General features: G+C 44.1%; 1 protein-coding gene and 1 long non-coding RNA gene across 13 annotated transcripts in view; both read left to right on the forward strand.

Annotated features, from left to right (window-relative positions):
• Nucleotides 1-2,787, forward strand: part of LOC139746183 (uncharacterized) — a 47,219-nt gene extending 44,432 nt beyond the window's left edge. For both annotated transcript variants that reach the window (XR_011712094.1, XR_011712095.1), the window contains exon 3: nucleotides 2,661-2,787. This is a non-coding gene — a long non-coding RNA (uncharacterized lncRNA). The remainder of the gene's footprint in view (nucleotides 1-2,660) is intronic.
• Nucleotides 1-17,147, forward strand: part of LOC139746178 (putative neural-cadherin 2) — a 760,037-nt gene that overhangs the window by 605,800 nt on the left and 137,090 nt on the right. The window lies entirely within an intron of this gene.

Raw genomic sequence — 17,147 nt, forward strand, 5'->3', positions numbered from 1 at the left:
TATTTATTATTATTATTATTATTGTTATTATTATTATTATTATTATTATTTTTTTTTTTTCATACTATTCGCCATTTCCCGCATTAGCGAGGTAGCGTTAAGAACAGAGGACTGGGCCTTTGAGGGAATATCCCCACCTGGCTCCCTTCTCTGTTCCTTCTTTTGGAAAAAAAAAAAGAGAGGGGAGGATTTCCAGCCCCCCGCTCCCTCCCCTTTTAGTCGCCTTCTACGACACGCAGGGAATACGTGGGAAGTATTCTTTCTCCCCTATCCCCAGGGAGAAATAATTATTATCATCAATTATTATTATCATTATTATCATTATACACTAACACAATTAAGTGGTTCCTTCCCTCCTCGTCATTAGGCCTGTATTAGGTAATGTGAAGAAAGGGTACAAGGATTGCCATTCTTAGCCAATGATACACCAATTGAGAGGTGAAATAGATGACGTAGGCTCAGACTTCAGTACCATCTATTTTCCAAAGCCTTAAATTTTTCGTACCTTTCTTTTCGTCGTTCGAGACATATATAACTCGCCTCCCAAGCCAGGGGGAAAAACTAAGATCATTTAGCGGTCACTTAAAAAAGATGCTGTACAGGTATTGTTACTGGTCGGGGTTTTTGGACGCGGTGTTGGCGCAGGTGACCTGGTCAATGGTGTGAGTGACCTGGTACTAGCGAGAGCTACAGGTCAAAGTTTGCAAGTTAATGGAGTGAATGAGAACCCAATATAATTCCCTAAAATTTGAGGCTTAGCTCAATGGCAGGAGGAAGAAAAGGTTAGTAAATTTAACTTAAAAAAATACGTTCCTTAAAGATTGCAATATTTTTTTTTTTTAGGGTGAGTAGTTTTTGAAAAGTTTAGGCGAAGCAAGTGTCATGGAATAAGTGTCATGGAATAAGTGGTTTAAAAATGTGGAGTCTGCTAAAGATGGAGAGAAGCGGGGACCGTGAAATGAAACGACCCAGCAAGAAACAAGTGAGACGGAGGAACGAAACAAATGACCGTCATTATTATAGTTTGGCATTACGCTATATTTCATCCCACGGTCGAATGGGTTTAACAACGGAATGATGATGACTCGTGATTTCATTGATATATTTAGTATAAAAAAGGTTATATCCCCGTGTGTCTATTATCCTTGTCAGCGAGATGGTTCATGGCGGTTCTCCGTGTTTGTGGCCATGATCGGTGTGGTGTTCCGTGGGTGACGTACCAGTTTAGGGACACCACAAAGATTTAAGTGAATTCAAGTGAATTTAACTCGTATAAAGAAGATAGGTTATTAGTATTATTATTTTATTATTATTATTATTATTATTATTATTATTATTATTATTATGATTATCATTATTATTATTATTAAACACCAGCACAGGATCAAGTAATTTATTTCAATTTTTTTTCTTCAATTAATAAATAGAAGAGATTCGTGGAGATTAGGACAAATGTGAGTCTAAGTAAAGTAAAATTAGATGGAAACACTTCAAGAAATCAACAGAAACTACGAAGATCTTGCCTAACTTTCCAATTATTTTATTAGAAATACATCAGAGGTAACGTGGTGAGGCTAGGCGGTGGAGCCAACCAGCTGCTGTGGTCATCTGCAATGTTCACATTTCATGGCATTACTGTTGTCAAAGAGTTTATTTCAACTATTGGAATTAAAGATTTATCTCGATCTCTTTCAACTATTGGAATGAACGATTTATCTCGACCTCAGAAGAAATCTGGCGAAATTTTCATGGATTCTGCTCATTTCTACAAGTTTTTCCACCTACTTTTTATGTTCATTTATCCTTGATTTTCATGTCCCTGCCCAATATCACAATTATTATATATTTATCGAAGGGATGGTAAGTGAGTATTTAAACGAGACAGTGCCGGTCTGAATTACTTTTAGATGTAAAGAGTTCAATTCTATGTGTGCAAAATTCAATTGGAATGAGCCAGATGAATTTTACAAATGGATATTTTTCCCCTAACCTAACCTTGATGGGGCCTGGGAATGTACTCAGTTGTCTTATAAAAGAAAGGGCTGTAAATGGATGCATGTATTTCTCTCTCTTTAGTGCTGAGAGAAAAACGAGACAAGAGTGAAGCATTAACTCCGTCTCAAATGAACCCCAGCCAGCTCTCGGGAGAGGTTTACGATTGCCTCTGCGTGCATGTTTTTTTTTTTTTTTAAACCGAGAAGAATGAGATTTTCGCGAACGCCATCTTCGAAATAAAGATGCGAAACGCCTGGCAAGTTGGATTGTGATGGTGCTGGAAAGAACACTATACCGCGCAGAAGGTCCGGGGTTCGAATCCTTGCTGTTGAGGAGGAGGGGGGAAACATTCTGTGAAATAAAATGCGAAAGTAAAAACAGAAATTGAGCTTGTCACGTCTATGCAAATTCGTTCTCCTTGCGTATGCAAATGATAACTTATGTCATAAGAATGTTGCTGTAGCTAAAGATTTCTCTCTCTCTCTCTCTCTCTCTCTCTCTCTCTCTCTCTCTCTCTCTCTCTCTCTCTCTCTCTCTCCCTCTCTCTCTCTCTCTCTCTCTCTCTCTCCCTACAGCCTCCCGCCTGTTCTCTGGTGCTGGGGGTGTGTGTGTTCCTCCCCTGCCACAGTTACCTAACATCACATCTCTCTCTCTTCTCCCTACAGCCACCCGCCTGTTGTCTGGTGATGGAGGTCCTCTGCAGTTCTCTGAGCCACGCTACTGCCTCCTGCTAGCAGAGGACGCCCCGCCAGCACTCAGGATCGCTCAGGTCTCTGCCTTCCACAAAGACGGTCAGTGCTTTACTTGCCTTGTATTCTGGGGGCAAGTGTGTGGTATGTAGGATGGGGGGGAAACTGTAGTATCTATTCATCTGCTTGCTTTCATTATTAGTATTCTTTACAGCAAGACGCTGAACAAGGGTGCTGTGTGTGTGTGTGTGTGTGTGTGTGTGTGTGTGTGTGTTTCAGAGTCAATCGCACGTCGTATGTACGAAGGAATGATGCTCGTTTGATTTCACCCTTTGGTAAGACTTTCCGATCCTTTATCAAGAGCATATCCAGTGAATTGTGCAGTTTAACCTCCCCTCCTCCTTTCCCCCCACCCAGCTAGTCTACAGTAGCTCTCTGACTGGTGGAATTGCTGATTTCGATGCGTTATTCTCCTCTCAGTCCAATTTGCATGATGATACACGCATTCCTCGTCTTCCCATTACCTCCCACTGAACCAGAGGCCCTTGCTCCTCGCGCTGGGTCGTCTGAGAACTCTCCCATTTACTTAGATAGGCTGGGCGAATAGCCCAGATGGTGTACCTCCTCGAAGCTCTAAGGAATTGTGTCTCTGAACTTGCTGTGACCCTTGCAGAATGCCCTATTTCGCCTCTTGCTTAAAAGCCGAAACATTCTAGCTCATTCTTGGAGGCATGCTTTGCTTGGTGCAACCCATTCTTAGGGAAAAACCATTCGAACCCACCATCTCCAACTATCGTCCAGTCTCTCTCACTTCTGTTGTCTCCAAAGGCTTCGAAACCCTTCCATTCCCATCTTTCAGGCTACCAGTATGGTCGTCTTCTCTCCAAATTTCCAATTGGTTCTCTCTCTCTCTTTTTCAAGGATTATTTTAATCTCTTTGCCGCGACGTTCGACATCTCCCAAAGCAGTTGACTTGGTTGTGGCATAACGCTTTCTTCTCTCACCTTCCTTTTGGCTCCCGTGCATCACTCTGTCGTCTTATGCACGGCTCCCTCTCTATTTGGTCCATTGTGGTCGTCTGTAATGGATCGCCAGTTCCCTTACGATCCTTTTCTATCATTCTCTTTCTCCTGCTTTTTCTCCCTTCTTCCTCTTTTTTTTTTCCCCTCATGCCTCTCCTTTCTTCCTCTCTTCAACTTCGTTTTCTCCCTCTTCTCTTTCTTCCGTTCCGTTCCTGCACCAAGCCTTAAGAATCATCGTTGATATGATAATCCCTTTTGATCTGAATGGAAGTTGAAAACTCACGTTAATTACATGTGTAGTTGCAGTCCTCATTTCCCTTTGTTGCCTCATACGCTTTCAGTCACAGAGGGAAAGAGAAAAAGGGATAATTATCCTGTAATGAGTGGGTTCACCATCATAAAAGATATAGTTAATTGCCGTAGAGCAAAGAAATGACAGAAGCTGAGCTGCATAGTCATTGAATTCACTTAATGATAAAGAGTTGGGATATTAACTGTCTCCTTAGTGAATTCGATTTCTCATGATATAAAAGAAAATTTTATATCTGCCAGGACATTGTGCCTTGTGTAAAGTTTGGCCCCTTTGAACGAGGCGAGACAAAACTTGAACACACAATTGGCATGACCCTTGACCAGCGCCATGTGGGGTCAGGTCAAAGGCCAGTCCACCATCGTACTCAAAGGGTCGTATATACGTTGTGTTCAAGAATCGTATTGGCTTGTGTCAAGGGGAGGTGGGGGTTGATATGACGTGAGCTTGTGACCTACGTCAGGTCACACTTGGTGTCATATACGAATTCAATTTTGATCAAGCGACAAAAAATATATCATTTTATTGGAAGTCGTGACTTGGAAGTCGTGACCAGAATCAATTGTATGTGTGTGTGTGTGTGTGTGTGTGTGTGTGTTGTTGGCCTTCAGGTAGCTGAGTAATATTAATCAACACGACTTTTCTTCCTCAACTTCAGCTGAAGGGGAGAGAAATACACCCCTGCTGATAGGGTATATTGTTGTTGCTCCTTGGAATAAAACCAGAGTGGTTGGGGGGGAAGAGGAGAAAAAAATATAGGAATTTGAGCAGCGTTAATATCACCGCTGGAACAGAACACACACACACACACACACACACACACACACACAACACACACACACACACACACACACTTTCTTTTGTTTTTTGTATATTTTAATATATTTTGGAAAATTCTTCATAGTACATTCATATTTCTATTACGAGGAACAAATAATTTTTTTTCTCTGTAATCAAGAATAGAGGGAGGCAGCAGATTTGGGGGACCCAGGTAGAGAGAGGGTCCTAGGAGAGTATGTGGAGGGAGGCAGCAGACTGTGTGGCCCAGGAGAGGGAGGCAGCAGAGTGTGTGGCCCAGGTAGAGGGAGGGAGGCAGCAGAGTGTGTGGCCCAGGTAGAGGGAGGGAGGCAGCAGACTGTGTGGCCCAAGTAGAGGGAGGCAGCAGAGTGTGTGGCCCAGGTAGAGGGAGGGAGGCAGCAGAGTGGCGCAGGTCTGATTCAGCCACAGACACACCAGATCCGCTACCCTAAACCCTCTCCAGCAATGTACTTCGACCAGTAGAAAGTTATACATATTCCTTGCAAGACCAGATAGAATATTATCATTAACTATTAGGATGAGTTGATTTAATCGACAATTTTATGACCATACACTACTAGTGGTAATGTATGTATTCAGTATTTTGATATTACTAGTGTACATATTCTCTCTCATCTGCTTATGGTATGTTCAATATTAGTGTGAATGTGGAGTATATTCTTGGTACTCAGGTAACTATTCATAGATAAGTGACTGCAAGAAAACTATTGATTACCATACTCGTGTGAATGATTAGATAAGGGATATCGTTTTTCTTCCATGTCTATTCGCCGTTTCTCGCCGTTGAGAGGTAGCGTGAGCAACAGGCGACTGAGCGTTAGAGGAAAAGCAAAAGTCCTTATTTGAGTCCTCTCCTCTGCTCCTTCTTTTCGAGAGTATTGTTACAGAAGGGACGGATTTCATTTCCCCTTGGTAATGCCCACTTACTCGCCTTCTGCGACACACTGGAAGAACGTGGGTTTTAGTCTTCGTACCCTATTCCAAGGGCGTTACAGTGGTGTGGCTGACCGTCAGCCCCGCATTGGTTCGAGTCCCAGTTGCGGCAGCCGGTCCACAGACAAACCCCAACTGTTCGTCCAACCGTCGATAAATTGGATACCTAGTTTTCCCCCCAAATCACACTGTAGATCACCCGTTTCCCAAAGTATAAATAGAATGCCTACCCGCTGCCTCACACTTCAGCAACCTCTCCTCACACCATCCCTATTTAGTCATAAATTGCAACCATGCCAGACATACCACCCATCAGAAACCACACTCCCCAGACAGACACGAGTCACACTTTCCCGCCTACGTTTTGGACATCACCCATCCCTCAACATACCTCAGGAATCTTTAGGCCCACGATGCATCTACGGCAACAAAGACACCGAACACTTCCTCCTCATTTGCCCTGCCTTCTCTGCACTTAAACGCACACACGACATTATGGCCCATAGTCCCGATCGATAGACGTGGTCGGCTTCCTGAGCGCTGTAAGGTTGCGGGGGGAAAGGGGGCATCCTGGAGCAGGAAATGAATATATATAGTATATGATAATGAACACATTCATCATTTTATTCATGATAGAACGTTATCAGCAAACGCAAATGTTTCTCCGGGGAAATTTGCATAACCAGAAATAAGCAATGATCATTCATCACAAGACTTGTCGTGTCTCGCTTCCGTTACTGTCCTCTCCCCTTTCCTTCTATCTAATGTCCTTGTAATTGTTATTTCCATCGTGTGAAAAACTTGTGAATTTCTCACACATTCGAGCTCTTAGCAGGAACCATCTTCAGGGCGGAATGGTGGTGGATCCATTTGTTGGCCATGTTTCCCAGATCTTCTTTTCTCTCTGTAAGAGTTCCCATGTGAGTGGCCGTTGTCTTCCACACTCTGGCGAAGGGAAGAGAGAGAGAGAGAGAGAGAGAGAGAGAGAGAGAGAGAGAGAGAGAGAGAGAGAGAGAGGAAGAGAGAGAGTCTCTCTCTCTCTCTCGTTAAACCTGGGTGATGAGTGCAGTATGTGTGAGCCACCGAGCCTGCGATTAACGTCGATGTGGTGTCGATGTGGTTATTTCCCTTCGTAATATTCACCACACCTGCCAGCTGGTCGAGGCGGGAACGCCACAGAAATCGAAGATGGAAGTCACTCAGCTAATTCCCTGCAGGTCCTGCGTTTTCTAATGATGACCCTGTTATCATTACGGGTTTTGCTCGATGGTCAGTCGTAAATGAGATGGTCGCTTGAAGGTACACTGAAAACAAAGGCTTCTCACTCCTTGAACCCAAGTCAAAGGCCAGGACCCATCATGGTCAAGAATCCTACTGTCGTACTCAAGGGTCGTGTCCTAGTACTCAAGGGTCGTGCCCTCGTCCTCAAGGGTCGTGTCCTCGTACTCAAGGGTCGTGTCCTCGTACTCAAGGGTCGTACTCGAGGATTGTACCGTCGTACCGACGTTATGGGATTTGCTCTGTGTCAGATCATAAATGAGATGGTTGCGGATACAATGAAGAAAGGCCTCTCATTCCTGAAGCTTCTATGTCGCGTAGGGTGGTGGGGGGAAATAGAGGCGTAGGTCTTCTGTTAACAGGGATGGGAATGTCTGTTGCAAGACCAGTTCCGTTACTACACTCTGGCTCTTTCCTCCAAGATCCACCCAGGGTTTAAGACGAGGCATTTGCGTCCAAGGGCAAGATCACTACTGGTTCAAGACACCAATTTCAGATACGAGTTGAAGCTCTGGATAATTGGATTAAGATGACATTACCAGCGGTAATGTATGACACATGTATCCAGGTGGAGATGACTGATAGCACCAGACCCAACGAGGTTTAAACCCAGATATCTCCATGTAAGATGAGCAAAGGTGTTATATGAGATAACAGGGTGAAAATAGGAAGTAGATGAATATTACGAAAGAATACATGGCGACATGTTGTCTTTTAAGTAACTGATTATTACAATTTTGTCGATTGAATGAATTAATGTTTTAAGCCCATTTTAAGACGAGAGGCTAAATGACTTCCTCAGAAGAAAATAAACAGAAAGATTGTTTTATGATACTGTATTGTTTCATCTTTGATGGAGGCGAGGAGAACCAGAAGTCTGAGGTGTTAATAAGTCTTTATTTTACACCTTTTGTGAGCTGTAAAGTTATTCCAGGCTGATATATATATATATATATATATATATATATATATATATATATATATATATATATATATATATATATATATATATATACACACACACATATATATATATATATATATATATATATATATATATATATATATATATATATATATATATATATATATATATATATATTCTCAGCAAGTAATTGTTTATGCTGGCATTTCGTGATAGTCCTTCATTTGGCTCATCTTGTGGGGTGTGAACCAGGTTGGGCATCATCTTAATCTTCTTGAATGACAGACAAGGCCAGGAATTAATCTGCCACGTCTGGGGAGATAACCACTCACGTCTGGGGAGACAGATAACACCCCGAGCGAGACATATGGGGGTGTTTGCCGACCTCCCCAAAGAAATTGGTTTGACACCCCGAGCGAGACATATGGGGGTGTTTGCCGACCTCCCCAAAGAAATTGGTTTGGCACTTTGATGAACATTCTTGTAGACAAAGGTAGGGTGATCTTTTGTGTATGTTGGCTTGACCTCTGAGGTCAGGTCAAAGGACAGGCTCATCATGGTCGAGAATCGTACCTTCAAGGGTCGTGCTCGAGGATCGTACCGTAGTGCTTTAAGAGAAGACGTATCCCTTATCATTAAACTCAGTTTACCAGTTGAATTCCTCGAAGAGTATAGATGCTGACAGTATTGGGCAGTAAGTGATTTTCCTAACGCACAGAGGAATTCAAAGAGGTAATAGACCCTTGGATTACTTCATAGAATACTACTACTACTACTACTACTACTACAACTACTACTACTACTACTACTACCACTGTTACTGCAGCTGCTACAGCTGTGTTCCACCACTTCCTTGAGTAGCGTAGCTCTCGTGTAGCGGCAGTCGGTTCACAGTCAACCTAGCTGTTCCCCGGCTCAGGCTAGGATATATATATATATATATATATATATATATATATATATATATATATATATATATATATATATATATATATATATATATTTGGGTTAACGAGAGGGCCTTGATTACGACCTTAGTTACCCGTATCATCTCAGCCAACATGAAAAAAAATAGGCAGTCTTAAGGGCAGACTTCACAAAATAGGGCGGCCATGGCGTTCAGCTAAGAGCCAGAATGGCGATTAATCAAGTTTGAATCATGCGAGGGATCACAGATTATAAACGGATCGACATGATCAACAAGAGGGTGTTGCATATCTTCATACAATTCTCAAGATATCTCTCATCCCTTCAGAATCCCTTGGCCTTATTAGCTGCTCTTCAGCTGTTTATATATTTCTGAAGAATTCCTGTAATAGATTTGCCTTGTACATAATACTCGTGTGTGTGTGTGTGTGTTTGTGTGTGTGATGTATAATCGCCCCAGGACCCCTGACTGGTAAATATGTTTCATTCATGGAAAATGAAGGACTTAAAAAAAAAAAAAGAAAAATATGTTTCTCCACCCACACACGTCTGGTCCCATAAGCCAACCAGGCATTTGAACTGTTTATCTGACCTTGTGGCAGTTAATACACACTTTTGGTTGACCTGGTTAAGAGATAAGGTATAGAGGCACGAGAGACGTAACAGCTTATTCTCGAAAAAATCAAAGTCTGTCTCAAAAAAAAGAAATTTTTGAGTGGGGATCAAATTTTTTGACCTTCATTAGAAAGCTGTCCGAAATTAATCCGTCACTTCAATTATGTTAACGATGATGGCAAATTTACGCGCCATAAATTAAGTCTTGATTAATTGGCTGACTGGATAGATGCTTAATAATTTTTTCTTTTTACACACGATCGTAGAATCTCAACCATTATTGTTGATTAATTGGTCAGCCAACAAAATGCCTACGTTCAAAAAGCTTTTTTGACTATTTAAATTATATATATATATATATATATATATATATATATATATATATATATATATATATATATATATATATATATATATGTATGTATGTATGTATGTATGTATATATATATATATATATATATATATATATATATATATATATATATATATATATATATATATTATATATATATTTAACCGCCGTTTCCCGCGTTAGCGAGGTAGCGCGAGGAAACAGACGAGGAATGGCCCAACCCGCCTACATGTCGTACCGTCGTGTGCTAGGGGGTCGTACTCGCAGAGTCGTAACGTCGTGCTCGTGGGTCGTACCGTCGTACACGTGCATTTCGCACGATCTCCCAATGCTCGAGATTTTGTGGTCCCGAAGTCGTACACAAGAGGTCGCTCATACTCGCAGAGTCGTACCGTCGTACTTGGAGGGTCGTGCCTGCGTTGGCGGGAGGTCGTACCGTCGTGTGCTAGGGGGTCGTGCTCGCAAGAGTCGTACCGTCATGCTCGGGGGGGGAGGTCGTACCGTCGTACCCGTGCATTTCGCACAATCTCCCAGCACAAGCTCGAGATTTTGGGTCCCGAAGTCGTACACAAGAAGTCGTTGGAAGTCGTCCCCTTCCCTTCCCCCCTTCCCCCTTCCCCCTTCCCCACGAAAAAAAAAGATGAAGTGGCCATATGGCTCTTTTTCAGCCGAGGCGAAACGATCGGTATGGAGATGGAAAATGGTCGAAAATATGTGAAGAACTTACCGTTTTCCCAGCCCATTTCGTCCCATCCGCGAATAGATGGATAACACCGGCAGCAGCTGCAGCTTCGCGAATAGATAGACAGCAGCTGCAGCTTCGCGAATAGATGGATAACACCGGCAGCAGCTGCAGCTTCGCGAATAGATAGACAGCAGCTGCAGCTTCGCGAATAGATGGATAGCACCGGCAGCAGCTGCAGCTTCGCGAATAGATAGACAGCAGCTGCAGCTTCGCGAATAGATGGTTAGCATCGGCAGCAGCTGCAGCTAGGACGCCATTTGATAAGTGATTTGTTTACCAAATGGCGTCCTAGCTACGTCTCTTCGTCGTATATCAACTGGCTTATATTTCATTCTTGTATATCCCCTGATGATGTGATTATTACACGAAAGTGCACTTGGGAACTTACCGTGTTTCATTTTCCCCGTGGACTCATAGGAATATATATATATATATATATATATATATATATATATATATATATATATATATATATATATATATATATATATATATATATTCACTAAGAATATCACCAATCTAACTTTTCGTATATTGGGAATTATGAAGAATCTGATCTTATCGTGAGGAGAGGAGGCGGAAGTCTTCCTCCCTCATCATATATGCCTTGCAGCCTAGGCTAAATTTAGACTTTCGGGTCGAGTTCACCTTCCCCCCCCCCAAAAAAAAAAATATTCCAAACTTTATTAAGATTATCTTCGAGGCTCCAGCATAAGTGCCGTAAGTCTTATATCAGATTGGAGGCTTGGACGGTAAAATGTTTGGTCACGGGTTCGAGAATAAGACTCGTTTCTTTACTCTGTGGATTGGAGCATTATAAGGGATTGTAGAGAAGTGCTTGACGTGTGTATAGGGATAAGATGATGCATTTTTTTTCTCTTCCTGAATCATAGATCTTATGGAGGTAGATTGTAATGGGAAGTTGTTCCTCTTATGGTAGTTACAGACATCTTGGAGGCAGAGATTGTAATGACCAGACTATTGATTGAGTGATTCTGTCGTCATTGCAAGGTTCGTTCAGATCAATTTCCATACGGCAGCATTTCGGTCTCTTGGAACTCGCTGAACTATCAGGGTTCGAACGCCGACCTGTAACACTCGTGTGAGTCACACGGGTCCAATAGCGGTTCGAACCAACTTGCAATACTTTTATTGCCTCCCGTCTGCTGTAGGTTCAGCAGAGGTCCCTGGGCTCCCGTGTGCTATAGGTTCAGCAGAGGTCCCTAGGCTCCCGTGTGTTATAGGTTCAGCAGAGGTCCCTGGGCTCCAGTGTGCTGTAGGTCCAGCAGAGGTCCCTGGGCTCCAGTGTGCTGTAGGTCCAGCAGAGGTCCCTGGGCTCCCGTGTGCTGTAGGTTCAGCAGAGGTCCCTGGGCTCCAGTGTGCTGTAGGTCCAGCAGAGGTCCCTGGGCTCCCGTGTGCTGTAGGTTCAGCAGAGGTCCCTGGGCTCCAGTGTGCTGTAGGTCCAGCAGAGGTCCCTGGGCTCCCGTGTGCTGTAGGTTCAGCAGAGGTCCCTGGGCTCCAGTGTGCTGTAGGTCCAGCAGAGGTCCCTGGGCTCCCGTGTGCTGTAGGTTCAGCAGAGGTCCCTGGGCTCCAGTGTGCTGTAGGTCCAGCAGAGGTCCCTGGGCTCCCGTGTGCTGTAGGTTCAGCAGAGGTCCCTGGGCTCCAGTGTGCTGTAGGTCCAGCAGAGGTCCCTGGGCTCCCGTGTGCTGTAGGTTCAGCAGAGGTCCCTGGGCTCCAGTGTGCTGTAGGTCCAGCAGAGGTCCCTGGGCTCCCGTGTGCTGTAGGTTCAGCAGAGGTCCCTGGGCTCCAGTGTGCTGTAGGTCCAGCAGAGGTCCCTGGGCTCCCGTGTGCTGTAGGTTCAGCAGAGGTCCCTGGGCTCCAGTGTGCTGTAGGTCCAGCAGAGGTCCCTGGGCTCCCGTGTGCTGTAGGTTCAGCAGAGGTCCCTGGGCTCCAGTGTGCTGTAGGTCCAGCAGAGGTCCCTGGGCTCCCGTGTGCTGTAGGTTCAGCAGAGGTCCCTGGGCTCCAGTGTGCTGTAGGTCCAGCAGAGGTCCCTGGTCTCCCGTGTGCTGTGGGTCCAGCAGAGGCCCCCTGGGAATTCCAGACCATCTGTATCTCCTGGAACCCACTGTGTTGTCCAGGATCCTTGGGGTTCGACTGGACCTTCCGTATTGGAGGTTCCTGTTGGCTGACCTGATCTGAAGCACTTGTGTATTCTGGTGTTCACCGTGTGTTCATTCAGGAGTCGGGGAAGTCTTGCCGGACATGCAACACTAACTTTTCTCAGCACCTTCGTCGCTTGAGAGGTCCTGGAAGGAGGTGGGTCCGACCTTTCCAGAAATAACATCTTCATCTCTGGAACGGTAACAGAGAGGGAGGGATCTAACCATTCGAGAAATAACATCCCTGGAATGGTAACAAGGAGTAGGATCAAACCTCTCCAGAAGTAACATCTTTTCCTGGAACGGTAACATGAAAGGGGATCTGGTCTTTCCAGAAGTAACGTCTTCATTTCCTGGAACGTAAAAGAGTGGAGAAGATATCTGACCTTACCAGAAATAACATCCCTGGAAGGGTAATAGGGGGAAGGATCTGACCTTTCCAGAAACAGCATCTACATTTCCTGGAACGGCAACATGAATGAGGATCTGGTCTTTCCAGAAATAACATCCTCGTATCCTGGAAAGGTAAACGGGAGGAGGGTCTGACCTCTCCAGAAAACATCTTTTCCAGGGGGGAAAGATCGAACGCAACATTTAAGGCAGGTAGGAGAGATGCTGAGTATGTCAAGTGTAAGTAGCGACACTGCCCTTGAAACCAGAAAGATGATGCTTCTTAAAGAAACACGTCAACCAACTGTATGAGACACGTCATCTTCAGGGAAGGAACAGACCTCAGACCAAGAATGTGTGTATATGAGGGACTAACAGCATAGCTCCACTGTCTTGAAGATTAATTATACTCTGGCTTTATGGATCTAGAGTGAATACAGTGAATCCAGCTACAGTACAGCAAGACTTCACTTAGCGAGTAAAAGAAGAAGAGTCACGAGTCGCTGGATCTTGGAACTTGGTGTGGTCGTTGGTTCATCCTCACTTACACCACGAGTGGAATCCTCAGTCAACCAGCGTATGGGGCAGAGGCCAAGGGTTGTCGAAACGCCCACCCGGTGCTGGGTAAGGGATCAGAGGAGTCAGACCAGACATTCAGCTCGGGGGGGGTCCAGGTGTGTCAAAACAGTTACCTGGTATTGGATTAAGGTCGAGTGAATCAACACAGCTCCTCTGTGGAAGACATGGACAAGACAACCACTCGGTGTCGATTTAGGGGTCAAGGAAGTCAGTGTAGTCTCTCACTTTGAAGTCAGGGGGTGTTAAGACGGCCACTTAGTGTCGCATCAGGTATCAAGGGAGGCACATTAGCCGCCCAGGTGAAGCCAGGGTCTCGTAGAGGAGGGTAGATCTAGAACAGCCATCAGTGTTGGGTTATGTGGGAGAGTTAGGAAATCTGCTCCTGACGAAAGAGATCCCTCTGTAGTGCCTTGGAAAAGATTTATAAGTTAAATGCTCACAGCATTTGATAATGGTGTTGGCGTCTTTCCATAACGTAAAAATATTACAAAGAATGCTACCATGGAAGCAGTTGAAAATCACCCACGCGACGGTTCTCTTGTGTTACTTTAGGTCTTCAAGATATATACTTTCCACAGGTCCATTTGCAGCTGAAATTCGGGAATATTTAGTGACTAAATGTTACCAGCAGTATCAAAGGTATGCAAAGTGCAGCTTAGCAAGCAGCCTTCCCTTCACCGCTTGCAAAATATACTGTGGCACTGGTACGAGCCGTCCCTAAGATGAAAGAATTCTTACAAAGCTTAGAATAAACAGGAGACGGTAGCTGCGCCAGCAACAAATCTTTTCCAAGAATTGGTTTAAAAAGAATTTACCTGAATGTACGAGGGGTCTGAGCGTATGAAAATGATTTGGGTTTAAAAGGGCGTAGGTATGTAAAAGAGAGTCTAATTGGTGCGACATTCCAGGAAGACTTCCAGGTCGGTGGAGTGCAGGCAGAGAGAATGTCTAGACACTTGCGGTTCTGTTGGACTGAATTTCCAGACCAATTTGGTGATGGCGGTTTCCAGATCCGCATGGCTTAACTGGAGGGAGTGCCCAGGCTCATGGGTGTTGGCAGTTTAGACCCATGAAGTTCAGGGAGAGGATGTTTCCAGACCTATATGGTTCAGGGAGAGGATGTTTCCAGACCAATATGGTTCAGGGAGAGGATGTTTCTAGACCTATATGGTTCAGGGAGTGGCTGTTTCCAGACCAATTTGGTTCAGGGAAAGGATGTTTCCAGACCAATATGGTTCAGGGAGAGGATGTTTCCAGACCTATATGGTTCTGGGAGAGGATGTTTTCAGACCTATATGGTTCAGGGAGAGGATGTTTTCAGACCTATATGGTTCAGGGAGTGTGTGTTTTCCAGACTTACATGGTTCAGAGATGTGCTCAGATCCATACGGTTTTGGCAGAGAGTGTTTCCATATCTGTATAGTTCAGGGAGAGGATGTTTCCAGACCAATATGGTTCAGGGAGAGGATGTTTCCAGACCAATATGGTTCAGGGAGTTGGTATTTTCCCGACTTAGTGAGTCAGGAAGAGGGTGTTTCCAGACCTACTTGGTTTGGGAAGATGTTTCTAGATCCACACGGTTCTGGCAGTGAGTGCGTCCAGACCCGTATATTCCAGGCAGAGGATGTTTCTTTCCAGACCGATATGGTTAGGAACAAGATGTTTCTAGACCCATATGGTTCAGGAAAAGTATGTTTCCAGACGAATATGGTTCGGGCAAAGGGTGTTTCCAGGCCCATATGGTGAACACAGTGGATGCTTCCAGACCCACATAGTTCAAGCAAAAGTTACTTTCAGACCCTTATGGTTCCAGGAAGTGGATGCTTCCAGACCCAATTGTTCTGGCAGTGTTTCAGTGTGGCTCTAGTAAAAGAAATATTCAGAGAAGCGTGGTTAAAGTAGTTTTAGAGTTTCCAGATCTGTGTCTTTCAAGTAGATTACATTTCCAGTCTCGTATAGTCGAGCCAAATTAAATTTCCAGACTAAAGTTCTGATGTAGTTTCCTCCTCAATCGTCTCGTGGCCTGGAAACTAGCTTAGGGCGGGGTAAGAATACATTGTGTAGATGTTTAAAAGTTGAAATGTCTCGTGGATAATTTGAGGACACTTGGATGATGCGACTCGCAATATAAATGTAGATGCAGGAAGAAGGAAAAACAAAAGATGTCTTACCACTTTTTGTGTGAAATCGTATGACACCACGGACGAAAGATTCCGAAAAAGTATTATTCGTCTGGCCTGTTATTCGTGGACCCACTTACATGATATTGCAATATACCGATGCTTGCTACATATCTTCTCATTTGCCATGATAAACGATATATTGACTTATGACCTCGATGAAAATAACCTAGAACCAAGAGGGTAGAGAAAGAAGGAAGGACGGGGGAAGAGAGAGACAGACAGATGGACTTTGAGACAGATACGTGAATGAGGATAGATTGAGACAATCTGTGACAATGGTCCATTGTTCCAGAAGTAGATGAAGAAGATGGATAAGTTGAGACAGATACGTGAATGAGGATAGATTGAGACAATCTGTGACAATGGTCCATTGTTCCAGGTGTACATGAGGAAGATGAGGGTATGGAAGACGTGTTCGCTCGAACAATATGATCCAGACCTCTGAAGATTAATGACCTACATGATTTAGGTCATTTCTTTGTGGACTTTCAAAGAGGCACTTGGTCCTAGAGGTGTGGGTTGTTGTTACTGATGACTAGCCGATAAGTTTCAGAATTTAAACTGGGTTTTATGTTGATTTTATGATCGCGTTACGGTTGGAACACTCACCACCTCCATCGTCCACTTCGAGCTGATTCGGTTGTAATAATCATCCTATTTTGATCAGTATAATCTCGTGAAGGTGGAAGGCTCAGTCATATTCATTATGTCACTATGTTCTACCGAAGGTGGAAAGCCCGATTCAACCAAGGCTGATTGGCCCCAATTTTTTTTGTTGTCTTTCTCTTTCACGTATCAGCAACTTTATTGACACCCTCAGCGTATGTAATGGATCTCTCCACCTCTTTGCCTTAGGCAGGGCTACAGCTGTGGCAGGTGACGGTGTGTGTGTGTGTGTGTGTGTGTGTGTGTGCACATACAGTACTCGCTACTGATCAAGCCACACCACTCCATCAGTAGATTTGATAGTCCCCGAAGCTGGACTAGGTAGACGAGGAGGCGCGAGGCGCTCTCTGTGCACCCTAGCCATGACCCAACATTCTCTTTTCCTGATAATTCAACTCGCCAGCTTATCCCAGACCCCGGTAATTGACGTATTGATAATCACCTCTCTATATAACCTCATCCCAACCCCCCCCCCCCTTACACATGTAATGAGCATTCTTAATTAACAATTATAACCGTTAGGCTTCAATTAAGAGACCTGTATAGGTCTTTGTTCCATA

The sequence above is a fragment of the Panulirus ornatus genome, chromosome 64 (assembly GCF_036320965.1).
Source record: "Panulirus ornatus isolate Po-2019 chromosome 64, ASM3632096v1, whole genome shotgun sequence".
In the NCBI taxonomy this organism is placed as follows: domain Eukaryota; kingdom Metazoa; phylum Arthropoda; class Malacostraca; order Decapoda; family Palinuridae; genus Panulirus; species Panulirus ornatus.